Here is a 27,658-nt window from a genome sequence, read left to right as displayed (position 1 = left end):
GTATTGCTATTTTCAGGCTAACCATGACTTATAGCACACGATTTCATGGCTGCAAACGCATTCGGAGGCCATTTTCATGTCTTTGGTCCATCGCCCACGTATTTGACCACGGTGGCCGGTATCGCTGCTTTCGGGCTAACCGTGACCTATAGCACACGATTTCATGGCTGAAAACGTGTCCGGAGGATATTTTCACGTCTTCGATCCTTCCCCCACGTTTTCGACCACGGTGGCCGGTGTCGCTGTTTTCTTGCTAACCAAAACCTATAGCACACGATTTCATGGCCGAAAACGCGTCCGAAGTCATTTTCACTTCTTCGGTCCATCTTCGACCCCGGTGTCCGGTGTGGCCATTTTTGGGCTCCCGTGACCTATAACACACGTTTTCGTACGCGACCGTAGGCCATTTTCACGGCTTCAGTCCAACCCCACATTTTTGACCCCGGTGGCCAGTATAACTTTTTTTGTTCTAACCGCGACCTATAACACACGTTTTCATGGACCACAACGGGTCCGGAGGGTATTTTCACGTCTTCAGTTCGTCCCCCACATTTTTTAGCCTGGTGGCCGATCTCGTTATTTTCGGGCTCCCGTGACCTATAGCACACGATTTCATGGCTAAAAACGCGTCCGGAGGCCATTTTCACGTCTTCGATCCATCCCCCACGTTTTCAACCACGGTGGTCGGTATCGCTTTTTTCGAGCTAACCGTGACCTATAGCACATGTTTTCATGGTCGAAAATGGGTCCAGAGGTTATTTTCACGTCTTCCGTCTGTCCCCCATGTTTTCGACCCCCGTGTCCGGTGTGGCCGTTTTCGAGCTCCCGTGACCTATAGCACACGATTTCATGGCCGAAAACGCGTCCGGAGGCCATTTTCACGTCTTTGGTCCATCCCCCACGTTTTTGACTCCGGTGGCCGGTATCACTATTTTCGAGCTAACCGTGACCTATAGCACACGTTTTCATGGCCGAAAACGGGTTTGGATGTTATTTTCACGTCTTCGGTCTATCCCCCACGTTTTCGACCCCGATGGCCGGTGTGGCCGTTTTTCGGCTCCCGTGACCTATAACTCACGGGTCCGGATGTTATTTTCATGTCTTGGATCCATTCCCCACATTTTTTACCTCGATGGCCGGTGTGGCTGTTTTCGGGCTCTCATGACAGCACATGTTTTCATGGTCGAAAACGTGTTTGGAGGCCATTTTCACGTCTTCGATTCATCCCCCACGTTTGTGGCCATGGTGGCTGGCGTCGATGTTTTCAAACTCCTATGACCTATAGAACACATTTTTAGGGCTTAATACGCGTCCGGTGGTTATTTTCAGGTCTTGGATCCATCCCCCACGTTTTCAACCCTGGTGGCCAGTGTGGCCGTTTTCATGCTCAAAAACGTGTCCGGAGGCCATTTTCACATCTTCAAACCATTCCCTATGTTTTCCACCCCGGTGGCCAGTGTGGACGTTTTCAAGCTCCCGTGACCTATAGAACACGTTTTCGTGGCCAAATACGCGTCCGGAGGCATTTTTTCACATCTTCGGTCCATCCCTCACGTTTTTGACCCCGGTGGCCGGTATCGCTATTTTCGTGCTCCCGCGACCTATAGCACACGTTTTCATGGGCAAAAATAGGTCTGGAGGTTATTTTCACGTATTCGGTCCATCCCCCACGTTTTCGACTCGGTTGCTGGTGTGGCCGTTTTCGGACTCCCGCGACCTATAGCACATGTTTTCATGGCCAAAAATATGTATGGAGGCCATTTTCACATCTTCGGTCCATCCCACATGTTTTCGACCCTGGTGCCTGGTGTGGCCATTTGCGGGCTTCTGTGACCTATAACACACGTTTTCATGACCGGAAACGGGTTTGGAGGTTATTTTCACGTCTTCAATCCAACCCTCACGTTTTTGACCTCGGTGGCCGGTGTGGCCATTTTCAAGCTCACATGACCAATAGCACATGTTTTCATGGCCAAAAACGTGTTCGGAGACTATTTTCACGTCTTCGGTCCATCCCCCACGTTTGAGACCCTAGTGGCCGGTGTCGCTATTTTCGGGCACATGTTTTCATTGCTGAAAATGCATCCGGAGGTTATTTTCTCGTCTTGGATCCATCCCCCACGTTTCTTACCCCGGTGGCCGGTGTGGCTATTTTCGGGCTCTCGTGACCTATAGCACACGTTTTCATGATAAAAAATGTGTCTAGAGGTCATTTTCATATCTTCAGTCCGTCCCCCACGTTTGTGACCCCAGTGGCTGGTGTCGCTGCTTTTGAACTCCCATGACCTATAGCACACATTTTCATGGCTTAATATGCGTCCGGAGGTTATTTTCACGTCTTGGATCCATCCCCCACGTTTTCAACCCTGGTGGCCCGTGTGGCCGTTTTTGGGCTCCCGTGATCTATATCACACATTTTGAGGACCAATGGTGGTCACCCTTGGATGATGAGTGGTTGACAACATTGTATTGGTTTGATGTGCTCTTTGTTTGTGATACGGAGGTGTTTGAGCTCGGAGGCGGTGATCAATGGCGAGGTGAATGTCAAGTAGAGAGGGCTGTGCCGATGGACCGGGAACGGTGAAGGACGGACGTGAGGCTTGGACTAAGGGACCAGAGCGCCGGAGGATCACCCGCGGTGGCTGACACCTTGGGACATCGACAAGTGCAAGTGTACATGAAGGAGTGACCGTGTTGACCAAGTCAAGACGGAGGACGTGCAAGTCGAGCGAAGGCGCTAGAAGACTTGGCGGTCGGGCAGTCGAGCGGTCGAGGACAGCGGTGACACATGTCGAGGAGCGGGTTTAGTGGTTTGGGCTACAAAACCACTAGCGGATGGTTTCCGGGTTTGAGCCGCAAAACCCGCGCGGAGGTTCCGATGAGGAATGAGGAGGCACATGGTAGAATCACAAACGTTGCGTCGAAGCGTAGCAAGTCTGTGCAGGAAGTGTGGCCGTCTGATCGACCGAACACATAGATGGACCAAAATGCCCCTACGCGGGTAGTTATCTTAGTCTTAAGTTGTAGGGGTAGTTTAGTAACTAGGTTAGGCCTATAAATAGAGAGGGGGGCTGGTTGTTTTCAACACCTCTTTCATTATCTCTTGAGCACTTCTCTAAGCACCATCTATCTCTAGGTTAGCACTAGTTTAAGGTCTAACCACTTGAGAGGTCCTCAGATGTTTTGAGCATCGAATCTTTGTATTGAACCGCGTCTTGTTGTGGGAATGGAGTCCCTAACCTCCTCGTGTCCTCGTTGCATTGGAGGATGACGGTTTTTTGCAAATCTCTTATGTTCTTCGCGTTCTTGTTTTCACTCGCTTTTCCCTTCTCATGTTTTTGTTCAATTCGTGATTTTTGGGGAGTCTTGACTCAAACCGATTGTTTGGAAATGAACTAGGATGTGAGTGAAGCCTTTCCACCAAATGAATTCATCTAACTCCTCACGAGTTCATAGATCGAGGCGAATCAAGTTGTAGGGTTGAAAAAGCAGCGTTCTTCATAAGATATTTAATTCTCTTTGATTGGCTAATCGTTTTGAGGAGATCTTTTGGGAATATGTTTGTTATGTTATTAGGAAGCTATGAATAAAATTTTGTAATTTTGGAAGGTCGTTTGATCAACTTTCGGATTTTTCTTCTCTCTTTATGAAGGTTGATTTCTATGTTGTCGGAAGGTCCAACGGAAACTTCCGAAGGGTGGGAAGTTTCGATACTGTGTCGGAAGTTCTGATGGGTTAATTGCTGAAACGGCCGAAAATCTCTGTCGGGAGTTCCCCGGTACCTCCGATAGGTATCGGAAGTTCCGATAGAGTATCGGAAGTTCCGACAAAGGTGTTTGAGCTCTGTTTTGTCTCAAATCTTTGAAGTTTGCTTCCAGTTGTTTCTCAAGAGTCCCGCTATGCCTTTTGGTTCCTATCAAAGGCACCCAGCCACCCAGTTGGCTTGTGGATCTCTCATCTTCCATTTGCTTGGACATGGGGTTTAAATTTGGGACAGAGGCCTAAGATTTTGAAAGATATATTTGAGGCTCCCATTCACCCCCCGAACATATGGTCGCCCGTTTCGATTCTTCAATTGGTATCAGAGCTATTTAAGGTTTCTCAATACGCTAATCGGTTTCAAAACCTAAGATGGCGACCTCTAGCGTTCTCCCTCGACCGCTGCACGTTACTTTGATGGGACTGACTATAGATACTGGAAAACTCACATGAAAGCCCACCTTAATAGTAAGGGAGTAGGGGTTTGGAAAATCACTCAGGATGTGAATTATCTAATTTCTGCTGCTCGTGTTTCTCAAGATGATAGGGATAAGTATCATGCCAACAACAAGGCAGTTGATATTTTGTTTGTGAGTCTTTGCCGTGCTGAGTTTGACCGAGTCGAGGATCTCATTCTTGCTCATGAGATTTGGTCCCGATTTCAGAGTTTCCATGAGGGAAACAGTAAGGTAAAGGCTAGGCTCTTTGAGACCTACAAGCGTGAGTATGAGAACTTTGTTCATCTTCCTGGAGAGTCTGCCGATGCTTTGTTTCAGCATTTGTTGGCTATTGTGAACAAGATGAAAGCAAATATCACTGTCCTACCCTACACTAATCATGATAGAGCTTTAAAGCTCCTGCATGCTTTGGATCATGATGTGTGGGGCACGAAGGTTGATGCTACCATCGAGTCACCAAATTATGCGACAGTTTCTACCGAAGAGCTCTTTGCTAAGTTGAAATCCACAGAGGTTGACAAGAGGCTCCAAGCTAAATAAGGGAGCCCTACTGATCCAAATAGTATAGCTCTCATGTCAGGCTCTGGACAGCATAAGTCTTTGGGTAGCTCTTCTTCTATGTCATTTGCCTTGTCTTCTTTGGTTTCAGTGTCCGAGGAGCAGCTGGAGATTCTTGATGATGATGAGCTCGCCTTGATCACTCGGCGATTCATGCGCTTCAACGACAACCGCAAGAACAGGCGAGGGAACAACAACACCTGCTTCGACTGTGGGAAGCCAAGACACTTCACGCCAACTGCCCTGACAAGAACAAGTCCAAGAACGGGTACGACTACAACAAGCACAAGAATAAGGATGACACCAAGAAGAAGAAGAAGTACACCGATCATGAGAAGAAGGAGAATTGCAAGAAGGCCAAAGCGCACTCCTTCATCGCCTCCCTCAGCAACGTTGACTCTGACATAGATGACCACTCCAACTCAACCTCAAGTGAGGAGGACGATGACTGCAAGGCGAAGAAGAAGGACGGCAAGAACTTCAACGGCCTCTGCTTCTACTTCGGCAAGAACCGCGATGGGTACTGCGTCATGGCCCTCAATGCCAACAACAAGAAGGATGACAGGGAGAGCGACTCTAACATGGAAACTGAGGTCGGAGGCCTGGAGAACACGTGGCTCATTGATTCCGGTTGCTCTCGACACATAACCGGTGATCATAGATGGTTCTCCAGCCTCACCCCGATGATGACCTAGGAGTACATCACTTTCGGGTCTAGAAGTTATTTTCACGTATTCGGTCCATCCCCCACATTTTCGAGCCGTTTGCCAGTGTGGCCATTTTGGGGCTCCCATCACCTATAGCACACGTTTTAATGGGCGAAAATGGGTCTGGAGGTTATTTTCACGTCTTCAGTCCATCCCCCATGTTTTTTACCGTGGTGGCCGTTGTGGCTGTTTTCAGGCTCCCGTGACCTATAGCACACATTTTCATGGCCGAAAACATGTACGCAGGCCATTTTCACATCTTCGGTCCATCCCCCATGTTTTCGACCCTGGTGCCCGGTGTGGCCATTTTCGGGCTGTCGTGACCTATAGCACACGTTTTCATGGCCAGAAACGAGTTCAGAGGTTATTTTCACGTCTTCGGTCCAACCCCCACGTTTTCGACCCCAGTGGCCGTTGTGGCCGTTTTCGGGCTCCCATGACCTATAGCACACGTTTTCATGGCTGAAAACGTATCCAGAGGCTATTTTCACGTCTCCAGTCCACCCCCCACATTTTTGACCCCGGTGGCCGGTTTGGCCGTTTTCGGGCTCTCGTGACCTATAGCACATGTTTTCATGGCTGAAAACGTGTCCGAAGACCATTTTCACTTGTTCGGTCCAGCCCCTACATTTTAGTCCTCGGTGGCCGATGTGGCTATTTTCATGCTCCCGTGGCCTATAGCACACGTTCTCATGGCTGAAAATGCGTCCGAAAGCCATTTTCACTTGTTCGGTCTACCCCCTACATTTTCATCCTGGTTGGCCGGTGCAGCCGGTGTCGGGATCCCATGTCCTACATAGCACACGTTTTCATGGCTGAAAACGTGTCCGGAGGTTATTTTCACGTCTTCAGTCCATCCCCAAAGTTTCTAACCCCGGTGGCCGATGTTCCCGTGACCTATAGCACATGTTTTCATGGCCGAAAACGCGTTTGGAGGCCTTTTTCATATCTTCGATCCATTCCCCACGTTTTCGACCCCGGTGGCCGATGTGGCCATTTTCGAGCTCCAGTGACCTATATGTGTGTCACGGGAAACCAAAAACAGTCACACTGGCTACCAAGGATGATAATGTAGGGGCTAGACCGAACAAGTGAAAATGGCCTCCGAACGCGTTTTCGGTCATGAAAATGTGTGCTATGTCATGGGAGCCTGAAAACGGCCACACCGGACACCAAGGATTAAAATGTAGGGGCTGGACCGAACAAGTGAAAATTGCCTTCGATTGTGTGTTCAGCTAAGAAAACGTGTGTTATAGGTCATGATAGCCTGAAAATTGTGACACCGGCCACCGGGGTTGAAAACATGGGGGATGGACCGAATATGTGAAAATGGCCTCCACACACGTTTTTGGCCATGAAAACGTGTGCTATAGGTCATGGGAGCCCGAAAACGGCCACACTGGCCACCAAGGACGAAAATTTAGGGGCTAGACCAAACAAGTGAAAATGGCCTTCAGACGCGTGTTCGGCCGTGAAAATGTGTTTTATAGGTCGCGGGAGCCCGAAAACAATGACTCCGGCCACCGGGGTTGAAAACATGGGGGATGGACCAAAGACGTGAAAGTGGCCACCTAACGCATTTTCGACCATGAAAACATGTGTTTATCACGGGAGACCAAAAACAGCCACACCGGCCACTGAGGACTAAAATGTAGGGGCTAGACCGAACAAGTGAAAATGGCCTCCGAATGTGTTTTTGGCCATGAAAACGTGTGCTATAGGTCACGCGAACGCGAAAACAGCCACACCGGCCACGAAGGACTAAAATGTAGTGGTTGGACCAAACAAGTGAAAATTGCCTCCGAACACATGTTCGACTAGGAAAATGTGTGTTATAGGTCACGGGAGCCTGAAAATAGCGACACCAGCCACCGGGGTCGAAAACGTGGGGGATGGACCGAAGATGTAAAAATGGCGTCCGGACGTGTTTTCGGCCATGAAAACATGTGCTATCATGGGAGCCCGAAAACGGCCACACCGGCCACCGAGGATGAAAATGTAGGGGCTAGACCTAATAAGTGAAAATGGCCTCCAGACGCGTTTTCGACTATGAAAATGTGTGCTATAGGTCACGAGAGCCTGAAAAGGGCCATACCAGACACCGAGGACAAAAATGTAGGGGCTTGACCGAACAAGTGAAAATGGCTTACAGACACGTGTTTGGCCATTAAAACGTGTTTTATAGGTCGCGGGAGATTGAAAACAGCGACACCGGTCACCGGGATGAAAATGTGGGGGTGGATCGAAGTTGTGAAAATGGCCTCCGGACTCGTGTTTGGCCATGAAAAATGTGATATAGGTCATGGAAGGCCAAAAACGGCTATATCAGCAACCGGGGACGAAATCGTGGGTGTCAGACCAAAAACTTGAACATAGCCTCCAGATGCGTGTTCGGCTATGAAAACGTGTGTTATAGGTTACGGGAGCTCCAAAACGGCCACACCGGGGACCGGGGATGAAAACGTAGGTGTTGGACGAACAAGTGAAAATGGCCTCCGGAGGCGTGTTCAGCCATGAGAATGTGTGTTATAGGTCGCGGGACCCCAAAATAGCCACACCGGCCACCGTGGACGAAAATGTGGGGATAGATCGAAGACTTGAAAATGGCCTGCGGATGCGTGTTTGGCCATGAAAACGAGTGCTATAGGTCATGGAAGGCCAAAAAATAGCTACACAGGCAACCGGGGATGAAATTGTGGGTTTCACACCGAATACTTGAAAATAGCCTCTGGATGCATGTTCGGCTATGAAAACATGTGCTATAGGTCGTGGGATTCCGAAATCGGCAACACCGGTCACGTGGGATGAAAACATGGGGATGGATCGAAGATGTGAAAATAGCCTCCGAACACGTGTTTGGCCATGAAAACATGTGCTATAGGTCATGGAAGGCAAAAACAGGTCATGGAAGGCAAAAACAGCTACACCGGTCACCGGGGACAAAAACGTGCTCTGTCAACATATTTGCGCTTGTTTAACTTATATTTCTTTTTCAAATATGGCGAAGAGCATTTAAAGCTTGTATTATCTATATTTTGTTATTCTTTGTATAGGAATCCCATGTGTTCTATCTCGAGTTCTTGCTGTCTTCTTCCACAAATTCCTCTAGATTCTGCTATCTTTTCTTTCCCGGCTATCCAGGCCCCCATAAATATAATTGTTTGTCGACAGGGTATACTGAACCCGAATCAAGTAATGGTCGGGAATCATGTCAAGTAAGAAGATTGTGAGATTCAACACGGTAGTAATCGTTTCTACACACAATCTGCTATATATACTAGATAAGTATAGATTCTAACTGGACGGATTCTGCCGACTTTTTTAATTTTTTTTTACTTTTTGGAAAGATTACCACAAATAGATCTCTGGCGGAACCATTTCAAAATCTGGACCCTTAGCTTAGCGCCATCCATGTTAGCACCAAGTTTACACGTCTCGGCACCAGCCTTGGCGCCGGTCCATGCGCAGCTGCTGACGGGGCTTGGCGCCAGCCATCGTGGTGCCAAGCTTGGCGCAAGCTTGGCGCCGTGGATCTTAGTGTCAAGCTTGGCGCCACGATATCTATTCCCGTTCAAAATGAAACAAGTATAATTATTCCAAGAAACATGCAACAAACTATATTGCAGTTCAGCTGGTTAAGACATGAGCTTCTTATCCCAAAGGCCTAGGTTTGAACCCCAGCTATGAATCTTTTTTTTACTGCATTTTATTTTTTTTCTCCCTCCGCGTCCAGCAGCTCGACGTCCGCCCTCCGGCTACCTCTCCCTCGACGTCCGCTGCGAGACCGAGAACAAGGACAACGTCTTCGTCACCGTCGTCGCCTCCGTGCAGTACCGCACCCTGGCCGACAGGGCCTACGACGCCTTCTACCGCCTCAGCGACGCCCGGGAGCAGATCCAGTCCTACGTCTTCGACGGTCGGTAATCGATCAATTGATTGAGCAAAGATTTCTTTCCATTCTGTATGCGTGTGTTCTTGTGATGGATGATGTGTACCGAGAGCAACTAAATGATCTCTGGGCGAGCGTGCCGAACATGAACCTGGACCAGGTGTTCGAGCAGAAGAACGACGTGGCGCGGGCGGTGGAGGAGGAGCTGGCCAAGGCCATGGACACGTACGGCTACGAGATCGGGCAGACGCTCGTCGTGGAGGGAGGGAGAAAAAAATTAATGTAGTAAAAAAGAATATTAGAGCTAGGGTTCAAACTTAAGTCTTTGGGATAAGAAGCTCACATCCTAACCAATTGAACCATAGTGTAGTTTATTGCATGCTCCTCGGAATAATTATACTTGTTTCATTTCGAACGCGAACATGTATACGGTAACAGCTCGGCACCAAGATCTACGGTACCAAGCTTGGCACCAAGATCCACGGCGCCAAGCTTGGCGCCACGATGGCTGGCGCTAAGCCCTCGCCATGTCGGCATTCGCGTCAGCAGCTGCGCATGGACCTTGGCGTCAAGACGTGTAAGCTTGGTGTCAACGTGGATGGCGCCAAGCTAAGGATCCAGATTTTGAAATGTTTCCGGTAGGAGCGTAGTTGTGAGAATCTTTCATAAAAAGGGTAAAAAAATGAAAAAGGCAGATGGATTCTGACTGTGGTACATATATAGATACTACATAAAGAAGAAGCTAAGAAAACAAAGCCTCTATCTAATCTGTAGACAGACCAGCCTTGCTCCTCAGTGTTCCATGAGATCGCCTTCCCACCCGGTCACCGCCTGGTTCTCACACACCCAGATCTCACGAGCGACCTGGTTCATCAGCCTCAAGTCATGGCTAGTCTTGGTCATCAGTGTGGACGATGATAATTGATACACTCTTATCAGCTATTGATGATCTTGGCCCCAAATTAGTGCATCATAACGAATTTTTCAATCAGAGTACCTTTCACTCACAATCGCAAAGACTTTGACTGGGTCGTTAATCCTTTTCCCATTCTTCGCACGCCAAAAGCCCACTGGCCACATCTTATAAAAGTCCACATGTTGAGGAACCACACCATATCCGAGCCTGAAGCTCACACACACTAACACTAGCACAGACAGAAATGGTTCACTCCTATCTCCTCCTTCTAGTCTTCCTCTCTTTCATCTCCAGCTCGCCATCCATGGCGCAGATCAACTCCGGCGACTACGAGACACTCCTAACTGTCAAGAAAGCCTGGGGCAGCCCTTCTGCTCTCAGCTCATGGACTTCCAAGAACTCTTCCTACTGCAGCTAGGCAGGGGTAAGCTGCAACAATGGCCGAGTGACCAAGCTCTCCTTTCCAAATTCCAACATAACCAATCCGATCCCAGCTTTCATTTGTAGCCTCAAGAACCTGTCCTACCTAGACATTCCTACAACAACCTCACCGACCAGTTCCCGACGGTGCTCTATGGCTGCTCGGCTCTGAGCTACCTCGACCTGTCCAACAATCTCTTCTCCTGTGCCCTCCCGGCCGACATCGACAAATTGTCGTCGGAGATGGAGCACCTCAACCTGTCGACCAATGGCTTCACAGGAAGCGTGCCATCAGAAATTGTTGTCTTCCCCAAGCTCAAGTCCCTTGTTCTTGACACTAATAGCTTCAACTAACGGGACATACCCGGCCTCGGCCATTGCAGAGCTCAACGAGCTCGGGACGCTAACTCTAGCATATAATCCCTTCGCGCAAGGCCTGATCCCTGATGAGTTCAACAAACTTACCAATCTGAAGACGCTATGGCTGTCAGGGATGAACCTTACTGGTGGCATCCCCGACAAACTCTCGTCGCTCACTGAGCTGACCACGTTGGCTCTGTACAGCAACAAGCTTCACGGTGAAATCCCGGCGTGGGTTTGGAAGCTTCCGAAGCTTGAGATCCTGTACCTTTACTCGAACAGCTTCACCGGTGGGTTTGGGCCCGAGGTCACGTGCTTCAACTTGCAGGAGCTCGACCTGTCGGCGAACTTGCTCACCGGAACGATACCGGAGGCGATCGGCAAGATGAAGAACTTGACACTACTCTTTTTATACCAAAACAACCTCACCGGGTCGATTCCTCCGAGCATCGGGCTGCTCCCCAACCTCTTTGAGATCCAGCTATTCAATAACATGCTCTCCGGACCCCTCCCGCCGGAGCTCGGGAAGCACTCGCCACTCGTCATCCTGGAAGTGCACAACAACCTGCTCTCCGGCAAGCTCCCAGACACCCTCTGCTACAACAAGAAGCTGTACTTCCTCGCGGTGTTCAACAATAGCTTCTCCGGCGTGTTGCTGGCGAACATTGGGGATTGCCACACACTGTACAACATCATGGCGTACGACAACAACTTTACCGGGGAGTTCCCAGAGAAGGTATGGTGGGCGATCCCTAAGCTGACCATTGTCATGATACAGAACAACGGCTTCACCGGCACTCTGCCCTGTGTGATATCCCCCAAAATGACACGGATTCAGATCCGGAACAATCTGTTCTCCGGTGCCCTGTGTTAGAGATATAATGTTTTGTAATCTGTTCTCGTAGACCACAAGATATGCTTTGGCCAGTGTTGTAGTCTATCTAGGAGATAGAGTTTGTTGTAAGGAGATAGAGTTTGTTGTAACCAGAATTGAAGAGATTTTGTATAGTTTGCTTAGACGTCAACGCATATCTCTAGGTGTCTATAATTGCACATCTTCAATCAACACGCAACTGTCGCATCCAAGGACCAGGGACGACATTCTCCCATGCTTAGCACCTATAAAACTTTACGTGGTAATCAGAGCTTAAGGTTGATTCCATGGCATCCAGTTCAAGCGCCTCCAACCCATTGCTAGGCGTCCAGATCACCGAGAAGCTCGCCAAGATCAAACAGGCGCTTTGAAAGGTGCAGGTGCTCACCGCTATATGCAGTATGCACATGGAGGGCCATGTCACCGGCAAGGTCATCGCTCCAGTTGTTGAGAAGAACAAGAAGAAGGCTGACAACACTGTCGTTGCTATGCCAAATCCGGTGTATGAGTGGTATGCCCGGGACCAACAGGTCCTAGGGATGATCTTCTCATCGTTGGGGAAGGAAGTCCTCGCCCAGGTTGTTGCTGCAAAGACAGCGATGTAGGCATGGGATGAGGTGGAGCCTATGTTCTCTGCCCAGACCCATGCCAGGACAATGAATGTGCGATTTGCACTTACAACTACCAAGAAAGGTAACTTGTTCATTGTTGATTATTTCGTCAAGATGAAAGAATATGCAGATGAGATGCTTGTTGCTGGGAAGCCTATGGATAATGAAGAACTTGCCTCCCACATCTACAACAGCCTTAACTCTGAGTACAACCCGGCAGTCACCGCAAGAGTTGAGGCAATCTCGATCCCTGAGCTCTACTCTCAACTGCTCAGCTTCGAGACCCGTCTTGATCTCCAAGATGCATCCGGCTCCTCTGCTCATGTCGCCAACAGAGGGGGTCGGAGCATACCCAACAACCGTGGCTCCTCTGCTCATGCCCCTGCTATAAACTAGGACGATACGGTGGTACATGCACACTTATATCGCTACTAGCTTCGCAATTGCACAGGGCACTCCTCTAGTTATGCACAGACACCGGCAGGTGGGACTGAGATACTCCTATAGAAGTCCTATAAAATCAGCTTATCCGCGTGGGTTCCTCTGTTTTTCCTGAGATACTCCTATAGAAATCCTGGTGAAATTTCAAACGGGGTCTAAAGTAATTTGACAATCTGGTACCTAGGCTTGCTCTAGGCTTTAGCTGAACTTGTCTGTTAATAAACAGTTTACAATCCTAGCCAAACAAGTTAAATGAGAATACGAATTGCAGTCATTTATGGTTCAGTTTTTCAGCCTTTTCCTACTATCTAGAGAGCAGCGACTGATTTCAGTTTTGCACCACTGTAGAATCTCGCCAAGCAAATTTCTTCCACTGCCAGCTCAACCGTTCACTCATGGCTACGGCTTGGCCATTTAACAGTTCACTCAAAATGTTTTCGATCCCGGTAGCCGGTGTGACCGTTTTTGGGCTCCTATAACCTATAGCACACGTTTTTATACCAAACACGCGCCCGGAGGCAATTTTTACGTCTTCGGTCTCTCATAACCTATAGCACACGTTTTCATAGCCAAAAACATGTCCGGAGGCCATTTTCACGTCTTCGGTCCATCCCCCACATTTTCGACCCCGGTGGCCGGTGTCGCTGTTTTCGGGCTCCCGTGACCTATAGCACATGTTCTCTTGGTCGAAAACGCGTCCGGAGGTTATTTTCTCATCTTCGGTCCATCCCCCACGTCTTCGACCTCGGTGGCTGGTGTCGCCGTTTTCGAGCTCCCGTGACCTATAGCACACGTTTTTTTGGCCGAAAACGTGTCCGGAGGTTATTTTATCATCTTCGGTCCATTCCCACGTTTTCGACCCCGGTGGCCATTTCCGGGCTCCCGTGACCTATACCACATGTTTTTATGGCCGAAAACACGTTCGGAGGTTATTTTCACGTCTTCGATCCGCCCCCCACGTTTTCGACCCCGGCGGCCGTTGTGGCCATTTTCTGGCTCCCGTGACATATAGAACACGTTTTCATGGCCAAAAACACGTCCGGAGGCCATTTTCACGTCTTCGATCCATCCCCCACATTTTCGACCCCGGTGGCTGGTGTCGCTGTTTTCAGGCTCCCGTGACCTATAGCACATGTTCTCTTGGTCGAAAACGTGTCCGGAGGTTATTTTCTCATCTTCGATCCATCCCCACATCTTCAACACCGGTGGCAGGTGTCGCTATTTTCGGGCTCCCGTGACCTATAGCACACGTTTTTATGGCTGAAAACGTGTCTGGAGGTTATTTTATCATCTTCGGTCCATCCCCACGTTTTCGACCCGGTGGCCAGTGTGGCCGTTTCCGGGCTCCCGTGACCTGTAGCACATGTTTTTATGGCTGAAAACACGTCCGGAGGTTATTTTCACGTCTTCGGTCCAGTCCCCGCGTTTTCGACTCCGGCGGCCATTGTGGCCGTTTTTCGGCTCTCGTGACCTATAGCACACTTTTCATGACCAAAAATAGGTCTGGAGGCCATTTTCACGTCTTCAGTCCATCCCCCACATTTTCGACCCCGGTGGTCGGTGTCGCTGTTTTCGGGCTCCTGTGACCTATAGCACATATTTTCATGGCCGAAAACACGTCCGAAGGTTATTTTCACGTCTTTGTCCATCAACCACGTTTTCGACCCCGGTGACCTATGTGGCTATTTCCAGGCTCCTGTGACCTATAGCACATGTTTTCATGGCGGAAACACGTCCGGAGGTTATTTTCACGTCTTCGATCCATCCCGCACATTTTCGACCCCGGTGGCCGGTGTGGTCGTTTCCGGGCTCCCGTGACCTATAGCACACGTTTTTATAGCCGAAAACGCGTCCAGAGGTTATTTTCACGTCTTCGGTCCATCCCGCACGTTTTCAACCTCGGCAGCCGGTATGGCCGTTTCAGGCTCCCGTGACCTATAGCACACGTTTTCATGGCCTAAAACGTGTCCGAAGGCCATTTTCACGTCGTCGGTCCATTCCCCACGTTTTCGACCCTGGTGACCAGTGTCGCTGTTTTTGGGCTCCTGTGACCTATAGCACATGTTCTCTTGGCCGAAAACGCGTCCGGAGGTTATTTTCTCGTTTTCGGTCCATCCCCCATGTTTTCGACCCCGGTGGCCGGTGTCGCTGCTTTCGTGTTCCCGTGACCTATAGCACACGTTTTCATTGCCGAACACGCGTTCGGAAGTAATTTTCACATCTTCGGTCCATCCCCGACGTTTTCGACCTCGGTGGCCGGTGTGGCCCTTTTCGGGCTCCCGTGACCTGTAGTACACGTTTTTATGGCCGAACACGCATCCGGAGGCAATTTTCGTGTCTTCGGTCTGTCCATGACATTTTTTACCCCGGTAGCCTGTATGGCCGTTCTCGAGCTCTCGTGACCTATAGTATAGCACATATTTTCATGACCGAAAACGCGTCCGGATGTTATTTTCACGTCTTCGGTCCACCCCCCACGTCTTCTACCCCGATGGCCGGTGTGGCCATTTTCGGGCTCCCGTGACCTATAGCACATGTTTTTATGGCCGAAAACGCGTCAGGAGGTTATTTTCACGTCTTCGGCCCACCCCCCCCCCCCCCACGTTATAGGCCCCGGCGGCCGGTGTGGCCATTTTCGGGCTCCCATGACCTATGGCACATGTTTTCATAGCCGAAAACGCGTCTGGAGGCCATTTTCATATTTTCAGTCCATCCTCCACGTTTTTGACCCCGGTGGATGGTGTCGTTATTTTCGGGCTCCCGTGACCTATAGCACACGTTTTCTTGACCGAAAACGCATTCGAAGGTTATTTTCTCGTCTTCGGTTACATCCCCACATTATTTTCTCCCGTGACCTATAGCTACTTCTACCTAGACATTACTACTCTTCTACCTCCCCTTTTGAGATAAGCCAGTGTTTGCTGTTGAGATGTGAGGGGGGTGGAGCTCTCACATCGTCTAGTGTGTTTGGATACTAGATTATTAGGTGAAGGATCTGGTGATTTGTGATGACTTCACACCTCGAAGAGTAGTAATGTCTAGGTAGAAGCCAGCTGCCTTTGAGCTGCAGCCTGCAGCTAGTAGGTTGGCATCGATCCTGGCTCGGGAAACAAACAAAGTTGTTATATATCCACCTGACCTGGTTCCCGACTTCCCGTACGTACGTGTAGCTGCTGATATGATGCTCTCCCTGGCGATCTCTCGACGACCTCGTCGCCAGGCTCTCTCTGCTCGCGTGCATGCGCCCCCGATATATATGATGTGCGTGCCGTAGCCGGGGCCGTGTGTCCGAACCGGATCAGCCGATCGTCCGATCCCAGCAGGCATCGCGCGCGTCGATCGTGCCGTGTACGCGCGTCACGCCGCAAAGTCCGGGAGCGCCAGCGGTGGCCCGCACCGGACCCACCCGTCATCGCACCATGAGTTCCGCGCTGATCGTGTAGGCGCTGCCCCGCGCGCGCGGCCGGAGGCCAGTCCGCCGCGCCGACCTTCTCTTGCGCCACCGATGGATAGATGCCTCGTGGCCGGGCTCAGCTAGCGCCGTCGGCATCCCAACTGGGGGTGGCGCGACCACGTCCCTATAGATCTCCAAATGGGCCAGGTCCACTGGGTAGCCCAAGATCCAGCACTAAAAAGCACGGCACGAGCATGGGTCCGGCACGAGGTGAATAGTGCCTAGGCCAGTCCAGCACGATGATAGTGTCGGGCCTGGGCCGCATCCTCGACATGTTGGGCCAGCACGAGCTTGTCACGATTTTTGGCCAGCCCGATAAGGCTCGATGGCCTGCTAGCAACCCGCAAGTATATATATGGAAAAAACTTAATTCATTGCCCTCCTCCCCTCCCCCAACACCCAGGCGAGCAGTCGGCGGCCTCCCACCCTCTCTCGGTCTCTACCGTGACCCTTCCACCACCACTCCTCCTTCCCGTGAGCCACGCCCGCCGCCGGAGGCGCTGCGGGGGGCTGCCTGGAGCCCGGAGCCGCCGGCCACCTCCGGGGAATGCCTGGAGCCGCTCGCAACCGCCAAGGCCCGCCACGCTCGCCGTCGGGGGCACCGCGGGGTGCTGCCTGGAGCGGCCGGAGGCCGCCGCAGAGGCCGCCTGGAGCCGCTCGCCGCTGCCAGGGGCCGCCTGGAGCCAGCCGCCACCGTCGGGGGCCGCCGCGGGGGGGCGGCTGCCGCCGCTGCCCGCCGGGGGTGCCTGGAGCCGAGTGCCGGGCGGGCACTAGCACGGCAGGGCCCGTCAAGCTACCGGGCTAGCCTGACCCGATAGAAAGGCTATCGGGCCAAGTCTGGGCCACCTCCTCAGCACGCAGTGCCAGCCTAGCCCGGCACGAAAACTCTTCGAGCCTATTAGTACCCGGACCTATTAGTGCCGATCCAGGACGGGTTAGTGCTGGGCTAGGACGGGCGGCCCATCTAGAAATCTATACACGTCCCCCGCGTGTGCCAGCACGCAAATGTGCACCCGTAATATTTTGTCTGGCACAACGTTGTCCCACCTGTCATTCCGTGTACACATGGCACCCGTAATATTTTTGTACAGATGATTAAGAGGGATATATAGCTGCTCCTAAAAAACGTCCACTCACACGGTCACACCAACTTAAGCAGGTTCCTCCTCCGCATCCTTAATAGGGCGCCATCACACAAATCTTAGTAACATATATCAATACCGGTTGTATAATCGGTACTAAAGATAGGTTAGGACCAGGTATTGGAGGCGGTTTCCTCAGCTGTGAACTTCAGACACAACTAGGCACATGCACTGAATGAAGTGACAAGCAGCTCGTCTCACCTTAGCCTCCGTAATTAATCAGTCCCATTTTCCCTAAAGTTACTATACTTATTCATGTATGTTACTCCCTTCGTTCCAAATTGTAGGTCGTTTTATTTTTTTAGATTCGTAGATATTATTATGCATCTAGATATAGTGTATATCTATGTACATAATAATATCTATAAACCTAGTCAAAACGACCTACAATTTGAAACGGAGTGAGTAGCTTCTTGCCGTGATTATTAAGTGTGCGATTGCTCTATTTGGTGATAAGTTGTGTTACTAGCTACTCCCTCCGTCCCAAATTACAGATCATTTTGGTAGTTTTAGATTCATAACTTTTACCATGTTGTCTAGATAAACTATGAAATGTGAAATGCCAAAACCACCTTATAGTTTGGAACAGAGTGCATTTGGTAATTGGTACGTGTGCATGCAGCATGGATACCATGCATGCTAGGTTTGGACTTTGATGCCAGTGCGGACTAGGCGGTTTTAAAATTTAAGCAGCTAGCATGCGTACGTGCGCCAAGGAACGGCCATCATCGTGATCGGAATTGCAACCGCCCGGCCGACACGTACGCCACACTACTGCCGCCTCTCTGTTTCGATCGCCAAGGAGTATACCACAGGAAAAAGTTGCGCTAGCACGCTCGCTCGAGCCTCGAGGATGTAACCAACTCCTGGAGAGCGCCAGCGGTGGGGCCCAAACCAATCCACGCAGCTGCAGACTTCGCCACCGACCCCCCCATGCCGAAGCCGCGCGCACTGGCGATGAGCAGCTGACGTGCGGGCCCAGCGCCCGCGTGGGAGCTGCGGCGTGAAAAGAACGGCAGGGGCTCTCGGCCCCACGCGCCACGTCCCGAGCGCATCGCCGGCTGACTAGTGGGCCGCGACATGCAGCGTCCCCACCTGTCATGACGTTAGCTGCTAACCACCTTGCTAATGCAGCGTAAACCTTCGGCTAATCACCATCCGCCGGCTAATGACGCGACGCCGTGCGCTTGCATAAGAACGCCGAACCGCGCCGCTACCCTGGCATTCCCTCTCCTCCTCTCCCCTCCTCGCCGCGCACGGCACCGCCCGCACCCACGCCGCCTCTCGAAATCCCCGGCCTCTCGCCCTAGCCGCCTCCTCCTCCTCCGATCCACCAGCAGCGTCGACGCCATGGACGCATCTACCGCCTCCGCCATGCGCCTCCTCCTCCTGGAGCCCGCCATGGGGTTCGGCTCAGCGCGCCTCGTCATGGCACCCTCGACCGCCGCCGGGGCTCGCCTCCCCGCGGGAGTCCGCGCCCTCGAGGTCGTCGCCGTGCCCGCGCCGTTCGCCGGCTTCGCCTCTCCGCGCTCCACCTCATCCGCTTCGCGTCGCGGGTCTCTCATCGTTGGTGCGCTGCCCAGAGCGTTCGCCGACGCGCGCATCGGCTTCGCATCTCCGGGCTGTTCCTCTTCCTCCAGGCGCCGCGCGTCGTCCTTCGTTGTGGGCGCGCTGCCCACGGGCGGCCGCGCCACCAACTTCTTCGGAGAGGCCGTGGGCGGAGCGGGGAACGCGCTCGATTGCGCCATCGCGGCCGCAGTCGCCGGAGCGGGGTGGTCGTTGTCAAAGGGCCGCTGCGGCGTGGTGGCGAGAGGAGGAGCTCTCACCAACATGTCCCCGTCCGACGACAACAGGCGCGCTGCTGAGCAGCTGGTGCTCTCGTACGATAACATGCGGTCGGCGAAGCACATCGCCGCGTGGGTTGAGCTCGCCCGCCTCAAGACCACCTTTGAGGTCTCCTTTGATGCCGTAAGCACCTCGCGTCCTCGCCTTCTTTCCCATCTACTCCTTTCTTCGCTGAGTTTTTTCGATTCTAACGCCAGATCGTTTCCGCAACCGCATCACGCGTGTTCTGTGCTGCAGGGTGTTCTTGAGTCGGGCCGCGATCTGAGGAAGTTGCTGGAGGAGATAGGCGAGCTCGATCCCAGTGCCAGGATCTACCCGTGGACTACGGAAGCATGCCTCGGCAGACTCCGCGCAGTGATCGGGAGAGAGAAGCTGGACATGCTGATGTTGGCTACTACACCTAAAGACGACGAGCAATTCTTGTGGAGTGCAGAGAAAGCGGAGGCTCTGATTCAGGCCATCGAAAAGTTAATGGTACCCATACATCGCCTCGGTGTTCTCTCTTCGCCAATCTTCTTGGCTCTTATTTCTGTTTGGTCTGCGTTAACAGTATCATCAGTAGGTCTGCTGTCTGCAACTCTGCATACATCGGGCAGTAAGGTCCAGTAGTAGCAGTAGCATTTCCCTAGACCACCGTTGCTAACTGAGCAGGGGATCTCGTGGGTTAGAATTGGTGTTTTTTGGTTGCCATCCATTGTTTGAATCAGATGCATAGGGATCTTTTGATTTTTGGAATGCCTAAACCAAATCAGTAAATATCTGCTACCTTCTTATGATACTCTACAAGCGTTGTTGAATGCTGATTGCTGAACCAGCAGAGTAAGATTTTTGATGTTGCGATTTGTGTGCTGTATTTAACATTCCTCTAGTGCATCCTTTTTCATGGACAGTATGAAGTGCAAATAGCTCCCCCATTTTCAGTTGTGTCAGAACTAGCATCACGACTGATGATCAATTATAGTTTCTGTTTGGTCGGCTTGCAATAGCAGACCATGAAAAAAAGATGATCTCAGTAATTTGAATGGCTTGTTTGAATCAGATGATTACGGATCCTTTAATTATTTGGAATGCCCAAACCGAATCAGCAAGGATTTGATGCATCTGATTCGAACAAGCCATTCAAATTACTGATATCATCTTTTTTTCATGCTCTGCTAGTTTCTTCCGATACGATATGCCTCCTACAATGGTATGCGCTGGTTGAATTTCTTTGTTGTTGTTCTTCTGCTTGTGGAAGCGCCTACTTAATCATGAACTTATTTGCACAATGTGGGAGTTACCGGGTGAAAATCTTGCTGTTTCGTTTCTTCTTGTCATAACAACTATACTCACACATTTTATTTCATAGGCAACACTACACTCAGTTGTAATTCTCAATGAAGGTTGGATGAGGCCATCTCCCCGCTCTTTACTATATGAATCTTGTCCTCTGCTCCTCAAGAGGGTATGTGTGTGCGTATTCATTATTATAGAGAACATAAGTCAACAATCTAGTGAGAGTATATAGCTGACATATGTTGATACTTTCTTGCTTGCTGGCAGCTATTGCAGTGCCTGCAAGAGTTCAGTGCAATTGTGGAATCCACTAAATTTAGAAGGTATTTATCTACGCATAATCAAATTAGTTACAGTCATCGAGTTGTTCCAAAGCCTAACTACTATGTAATCCTTCTTCTTGTACTGCAGCACTCAAAACAGTATCCGTTACAGAATGCTTGAAGAGCATGCTCTTGCACTGGAGCATGTGTATGCTGTAGCTCTAGACATATTCCAGGAGGTGTCACCCCCCACTGGGCCTCAAGAGGAATCACAGGATGTCGGGAAGGCCTTGAGAGACAGGAGAATCGCCCTGTTCGAGCAAGACGTGGGATTAACTGACTGCATGTCCGCCATCGGCGAGAGGGACTCAAAATTGGTGATCCAGTGCCTTGAGCACACCAGCTGGGAGGTCCGGGACAGGGTTCTAGGGCCTGATTCGCAGCTCTTGGAAGGTTAGGGAGTGGTTCCTAAGATTGATCAGACTACTTTGGGGACTTAGGGAGGGTGCCAGGGTGGGCAACAGTTGCATTTGTCCTCTCGAAGTCTCATGTACTACTTTGCTACTCTACTACATTACTTTTTCAGCATTTAGATTGCTTTGACAAACATGGTATTTTGGTGGTCATGAAACTGCTGTAATTAGCTCCTTTTCGAAAATGAAACTGCTGTAATTACCCACGAGAGAGTGCACCACAATGTTTGCACAAGTTGCAGTAACAGTGGCAGTAAGAATTACTAGGTACTTATTACTTATAAATCAGGTCATCCACCTAGAATACAGCGAGAATATCTCTCCCTCCCTCTCATAGCAGTTCGGCACCTTGACAATACACTTAAACTTGAATCCACGCACTACACTGACCAAAATTTGCAGAACTTCAATGGTTTTTCCCTCGTTTGATGTTCCCCCAGCCAATCGATCAATCTCTTCACTGTGTCATCACTGCGAGATCTGAACTCTTTAATCACCATGGCATAATCTTCCTTCTTTTCACTTTGATCCGGATCTCTACCCTGCTTTGATAGAAAAAAGAAGTCATTAAAAGCTCCCATACTAAAGTGACTCATATTTTAATAAATGGTTGCAATAATCTGTATCTGTTCATTTATGCCTTGTTATTTAATATTGTAAGTGGTCACTCTAAATTCAATTTTCCTAATATTAAAATTAACTATAAATTCACAAATGTCTCCCCCAAATAAATTTAAATACAAATTCTACCAAAATTTATAAAATAATACATCAGAAAAATTAATAATGCTACAGGTTCTGTTAAAAAAATAATGATGCTGCATGTAAAAACATATCTGTTTGCACATAGTTCAAATGCCCGATCAATTTTTAAAAATAATACAGAAAAAATTAATACTTTCCAAGAAAGTATCAATATACTCCAGAAATTGATATTAGTGTGACAATGTCAAGGCATGCAATGAACAGAAGGCAATACGCCTAAATTATGAATCCTGCATGCGAAATTAAAAGTTTACCTTGACAGTATGGAAATCTGAAAACCTTGAAATCCTGACACAACAATTCGATGGCGAATTTTGAACCTTTTCATGATTGAAAGATGCATTTTTTGCAAAATCTGTAGTTACTTTCAGTATTTGTTGAACAATTACATAGACAGCCACAAATCGTTGGAAAGGATCCTGCTCCAATAATAACAATCTCCATTAGGCGTAGACAGTAGAAGCTGACAATTTTTAAGGGACGTGATGCTTATGCTACTGTACCTGAATGTGAAAGGAAGTCAGGGAATTTTCTTTGGTGGCAGTATACTTATCAAGATCTGAAACATGCTTTCCCAGAAGTGAGACACTTTCCTTGACCCTATCATTTGATGTTAAGAATCGGAAACTACTCCAATAACTGATTCCTCTTTCGAGAGTAGCAAGATTGATGGCAATGTCACCAATAATGATATTCGCAAAATTTACAATAGCATTTTGTAGCAGATCTGAGCCCTCGTCAGACAACCTGCTGTAGTTCCAGATCAAATCAAATAATGTTAAACTAGACAAACACAGTAGCTCTCAGTTAAATTTATAAAACAGTTTCCAAGCTAACAAAGTACTTAGATGAAACATAAAAATTGGTATAAACAAAAAGTATCGTGGTTAGCTTAAAAAATTCTAGAAATAACGGATCAGTATCATGGAATGCACAATGACCAGTCCAAATTATACACTAAAACTTTGCCTAAAAAAATTATGCACTAAAACTGAGGTGAATAATGCAGAGCAGTACTAACATAATTACTTCTTTAATAAAGCATAAACTAGATGATATATACAGTGCATCCATAAAAAACAGAGTGTTTGAACTATTGTTTATAAGTGTGTATCAGCAGTCTGAATGTTCACGAATCCGAGAAAAGTAAAGTTCATTGGGTAGGGGATAAATTTCTGCAAGTGATTCATGGGTGGAAATCCACAAACTACTAGAAAGAATTCAAACAGAGATTTGTTCAAATGTTGGTCAAAGTCCAGTTAAAACATGAGACACTCAGAACTTTGTTTAGAGTGCTCATTTGTTTCCTTGATGCACAACTGTATTCTCAACATATAATCTGCCGTACATATGCTTCTACAAGTCAAACTTGCATTTCGAGATTGAACTAAGTCTTATCCTGTGCTCTTGTGGTAAACGTCAAACGAGCATGCTAATATGATGAAGGGCTAAAAGTCTGAATTAACATTCCAAGACAAACAAGGGATTTATAAAAATAACATAACCAAGATGACCTTGGAGGTGCAACCTTGGAGGTGCAGTTTTCTTAGAGAAGTAACAAATAAAAATGTATGACATACATTATAATTCAGAAGTAGACATACATTATAGAAGGTGAATGTCTGACCAATATATAACCATGTGTAAGCAGTCCAGCATGACAACTGTCTATGAATCATCAAGCGGCAAAATTTCCTCAAAATTAAATAAGAATCATGGGTGGACATCCACAAACATAAAGGGATCATAGATCATCCACAAACTATGAAATTTGAAATGCCAAAACCACCTTATAGTTTGGAACAGAGAGAGTAGTCAGTATAGTTGAGTGCATTTGGTAATGTACTCTCGTGACAAACATGAACACTACGAAAATAAATAAGCATGCATAGAAGATGGATGGAGTAGGCTAAAAGCCCAACTGTGCATTCCAAATAATGTAATGAAGATGATCTAAAAAGTGCAATTTCCTTAGAAAAAGAGCAAATATGTGTAACATACATACACTGTACTAAACACATGAGATTAAACTATCAAAACTCAACTGTCATAGGGGGAAAAGAGTTCCAAGAAGGAAGAATTCGGAAGCAAATCAAACCTGTCTAGACATCCATCAATGCTGGACAAAGGGAAGGTAATGTGTAGTGTAGAACCAATCATATTTTTGCAGCTACGAAGTCGAGAAACATCACTTTCCAGCTGTTTAACATCAAATTATCACATCAGGGTTTTCCTTGTGCATGGAAGACAACAAGATGGAATAAAGATTTATTGTTGACATAAACAATACATAAATCACAAGTATGGTAAACTTTTGAGTTGAATATATATTGTGGGAAAATGAGCCCATATACCTTAAATATGGTGTGAGTTTATGAGGCTCACATGTGTTTATGCCTTTACAGTTTATGAAACCTGAAAGGATGCCCACTACTGGAAAAGTACCTATTAGTACCAAAATGTATCTGGTGCATCAGGGCAGAGCAGGCACATTTTGGTATAAGTGGTTGCAGGTAAATGAAGTAAATGGATGCACACAGGAGCGGATTCAGAATGGGGCTGCGCCCCGGGCTGAGCTGTTGAATCACACCTAAAATAGTCTAATTTTGTCTCCTAAGCCTCATTTTGTTAGGCTAAACAGCACATAGGTTAAAGGGACTCCATGGTCTCGCCCCAGGCTGCAGCCCGGGCCCTGGATCCGCCCCTGGATGCACAAAGTAAATGAACTATGGTTTAAGTGGTTATAGGTAATTTAGACTACTATTTGAGTTTGCATAAATTAAACAGATGTCAATATCATCAGGGCAGTATAGAAATATGTGCGAGTCTTCCATTCACTCCGACTAGTAAAACAACATTCAAAGTTTCTTTATACACGAGAATTACCAGCTCAACTTGAGACAATATAAATTCGCCAAGTAGAATCCAATCAGTACGGCGACAAATGAGAGGCACAACAAATTCCCAATTTCTTAGTGCTAGCAAAACCAGCTCAACCTATAATATTCACAGTGAACCAAAGTTGGATGTCATCATGCATAAAATTAGCACTAAACAGAAATTTCATATTCAGTTTCAGAACTTCAGAAGAAACTTAAATAAAAATTATTGTTCATGAGTTGTGGTATCAAATACAGTAGCATCCTTCAGTTTGTGACGACCCAATAATTCATCATAATGTCAACAATGGGACAATTTCTATTTTTGACGCCATATATTATTCTTATAGAACCATTACTGTCTAATGCATGTATATTTAACTTCTTTCTTCCATGCAGATTCAGGACATGGATATAATTGCACTTGTTTGTTTGTAACATGGCAAAAGGTTGCATTTGAGGACACTTGATAAGCCACCCAACTAGTCTATCCCTCTATAACTGCACAACATTTAATTCATAAAAATTGCATCCTATTAGACAAGGACTAACAACTAAGTAATTTCCACATTAAGCGTCAAAGAGAAGTTAAGAAGATTACTTAATTATTCATGCAGGGTGAGGAAATTATCTCATATAATCTGATGTCATAGTATTGCAAATATTCTTCTCAGATAGTGTGAATAGTGATGAAGTTAGATAAACCAAATTCTAAAAGCTAGCAATCCAAATTGCTTTTAGGCCAAAAAACAAGGTGCTATTTCATATCATTAGCACAGTAGGGCATGAAAAGTATATAGTTCAGCTATCCCTAGATGTAACAAGAAACTAATGGTAACGGTAATGGAATTATACGCAATGCAGGAAGCAGAAGTTCATAGAAACAAAAGAAACAAGTTTACAAGAATAGCTGCATAGGTTAACCTGAAGCTGTTCTATTTGAGTAAGAATTGTATCTGTAGAGTTGTGGAACCATAATCGGAGGATTGTTAGCTTTTGAACATATTGACTTATTGTTACATCGAGCTTTCTTGCCGGTTCTCCAACTCTTTCAATGAGTGCTTCAACAATATTACTTCGTACATCTTTATTTTCTCTCCACTCAAACCTTCCTTTTGCAATATCATCTTCTATTCTTTCAAGACCGTTTAGAATGTCATCTCGGTTATTACAAGATATGAAACCCTGTAAAAAAATGTAGAATCATAGAAACAGTATGAGATTCTCAGGTAGTAGGGTCAGCACCAGCGCATGAAAGAAATTGGCTAAGTTGGCTTTTCTGGACCCCAAAAGACATGATTAATGCCTCAGTTTTAACAAATTGACAGGAAGTACTACAAGATGAAATTTCAGTACCAATAGAACACAAGATTTCAGAATATGTATAAGGCATGATTTTGGTATTGTACAGGATGTAAGTCTACTTTGTCAATTAGGACAACAAACTAATTAGCTTGTCCTGAACATTATTTATTTCTATAAAACAGAGGGACTACTATTAATGGAAGTAAACCTAATGAAACATTGAGCCATCACGGACAAAAGAAACTAAATCAAAACTAAATCACTCTTTCCTTGTCCAAGGAATATGCACATAATATAGGGAAAAAAAAGTAACTTTACAAGGTATCAACAAAAAGTATCAAGAGAATACCAGCTCCACGATCATGTTGGTGTTTTCTTTGCAGGCAATTATAATAAACTTGTAGTATTCCTTCTCTGATGAAACAAACTGTATGATTCCGTCCACAAAGTTTCTAGCACACTTCTGTAGAGCCTTTTCATACCGCTCGTCCTCTTCACGCATTAGTTTCTGCTGCAGTGACTAAAACATATCGTGCAGTTAAATTCGTGACACTACAAAAGGCATCTAAGCAATTGAATTTGTGCCTTATTAGGCTAATGTTATCAGATTAACATACAAAAACTAAAACTCTCCTTGTGTCTACAGTATGGTTTGTTGCCTATTGTGCACAAATACGAATGCTTATAATTTACATTTTTTTCAAACATGTAAAGTTGACAATACATTGGTGCATATGAAAAATTCAAGTATTCTAGTAAAATTCAGCGTTAACCATTCATAGTTGTAGCATAATGCACGAAACAAAGGGCTACCATGATGGAAACAGCTAGCATACTTAATTGCCCAATTTAGTACAAAGATGAAGAGAGAGAGATCAAAATGGTACCGATGGATGGCGTAGCCTTAACTTGTTGAGGACATCGATGTAAGAAGTTGGTGTCCGAGGATCAACAAAATCTGCATCACTGAACAACTGTTTGCAACTTCGCGGCACCTGGTCCGGCTCCTATACTCGTACATGAAAAACAGTCTTATGTAAATATCTTATTGTCAGAATCTATGAAAATAAAAAATTTAAAAAATACATGGCAGTATATATAGCCTTTATCATAAATCACAATTAGAGGACTCAAAGGCCCCTATTCAACTGCTGGAACAATTGTAGATCAAGTCCTCCATCGTTTATCAACAATGATCTACTCTGACAATATGGGCAACAGAATATATGCAAATGATTTATGAAAGCAATCTTGTCAGTAATGC

The 27,658-nt window shown here is 47.4% G+C and overlaps 1 pseudogene; it reads left to right on the top strand.

Moving 5' to 3' along the window:
* Positions 1-10,505: 10,505 nt before the first annotated feature.
* On the top strand, positions 10,506-12,176 carry LOC101783216 (annotated as a pseudogene).
* The last annotated feature ends 15,482 nt before the right edge of the window (positions 12,177-27,658 follow it).

This window comes from Setaria italica, chromosome III, assembly GCF_000263155.2.
Source record: "Setaria italica strain Yugu1 chromosome III, Setaria_italica_v2.0, whole genome shotgun sequence".
In the NCBI taxonomy this organism is placed as follows: domain Eukaryota; kingdom Viridiplantae; phylum Streptophyta; class Magnoliopsida; order Poales; family Poaceae; genus Setaria; species Setaria italica.
The sequence above is the reverse complement of the archived record's forward strand: the minus strand, read 5'-3'. Positions and strand labels throughout refer to the sequence as shown.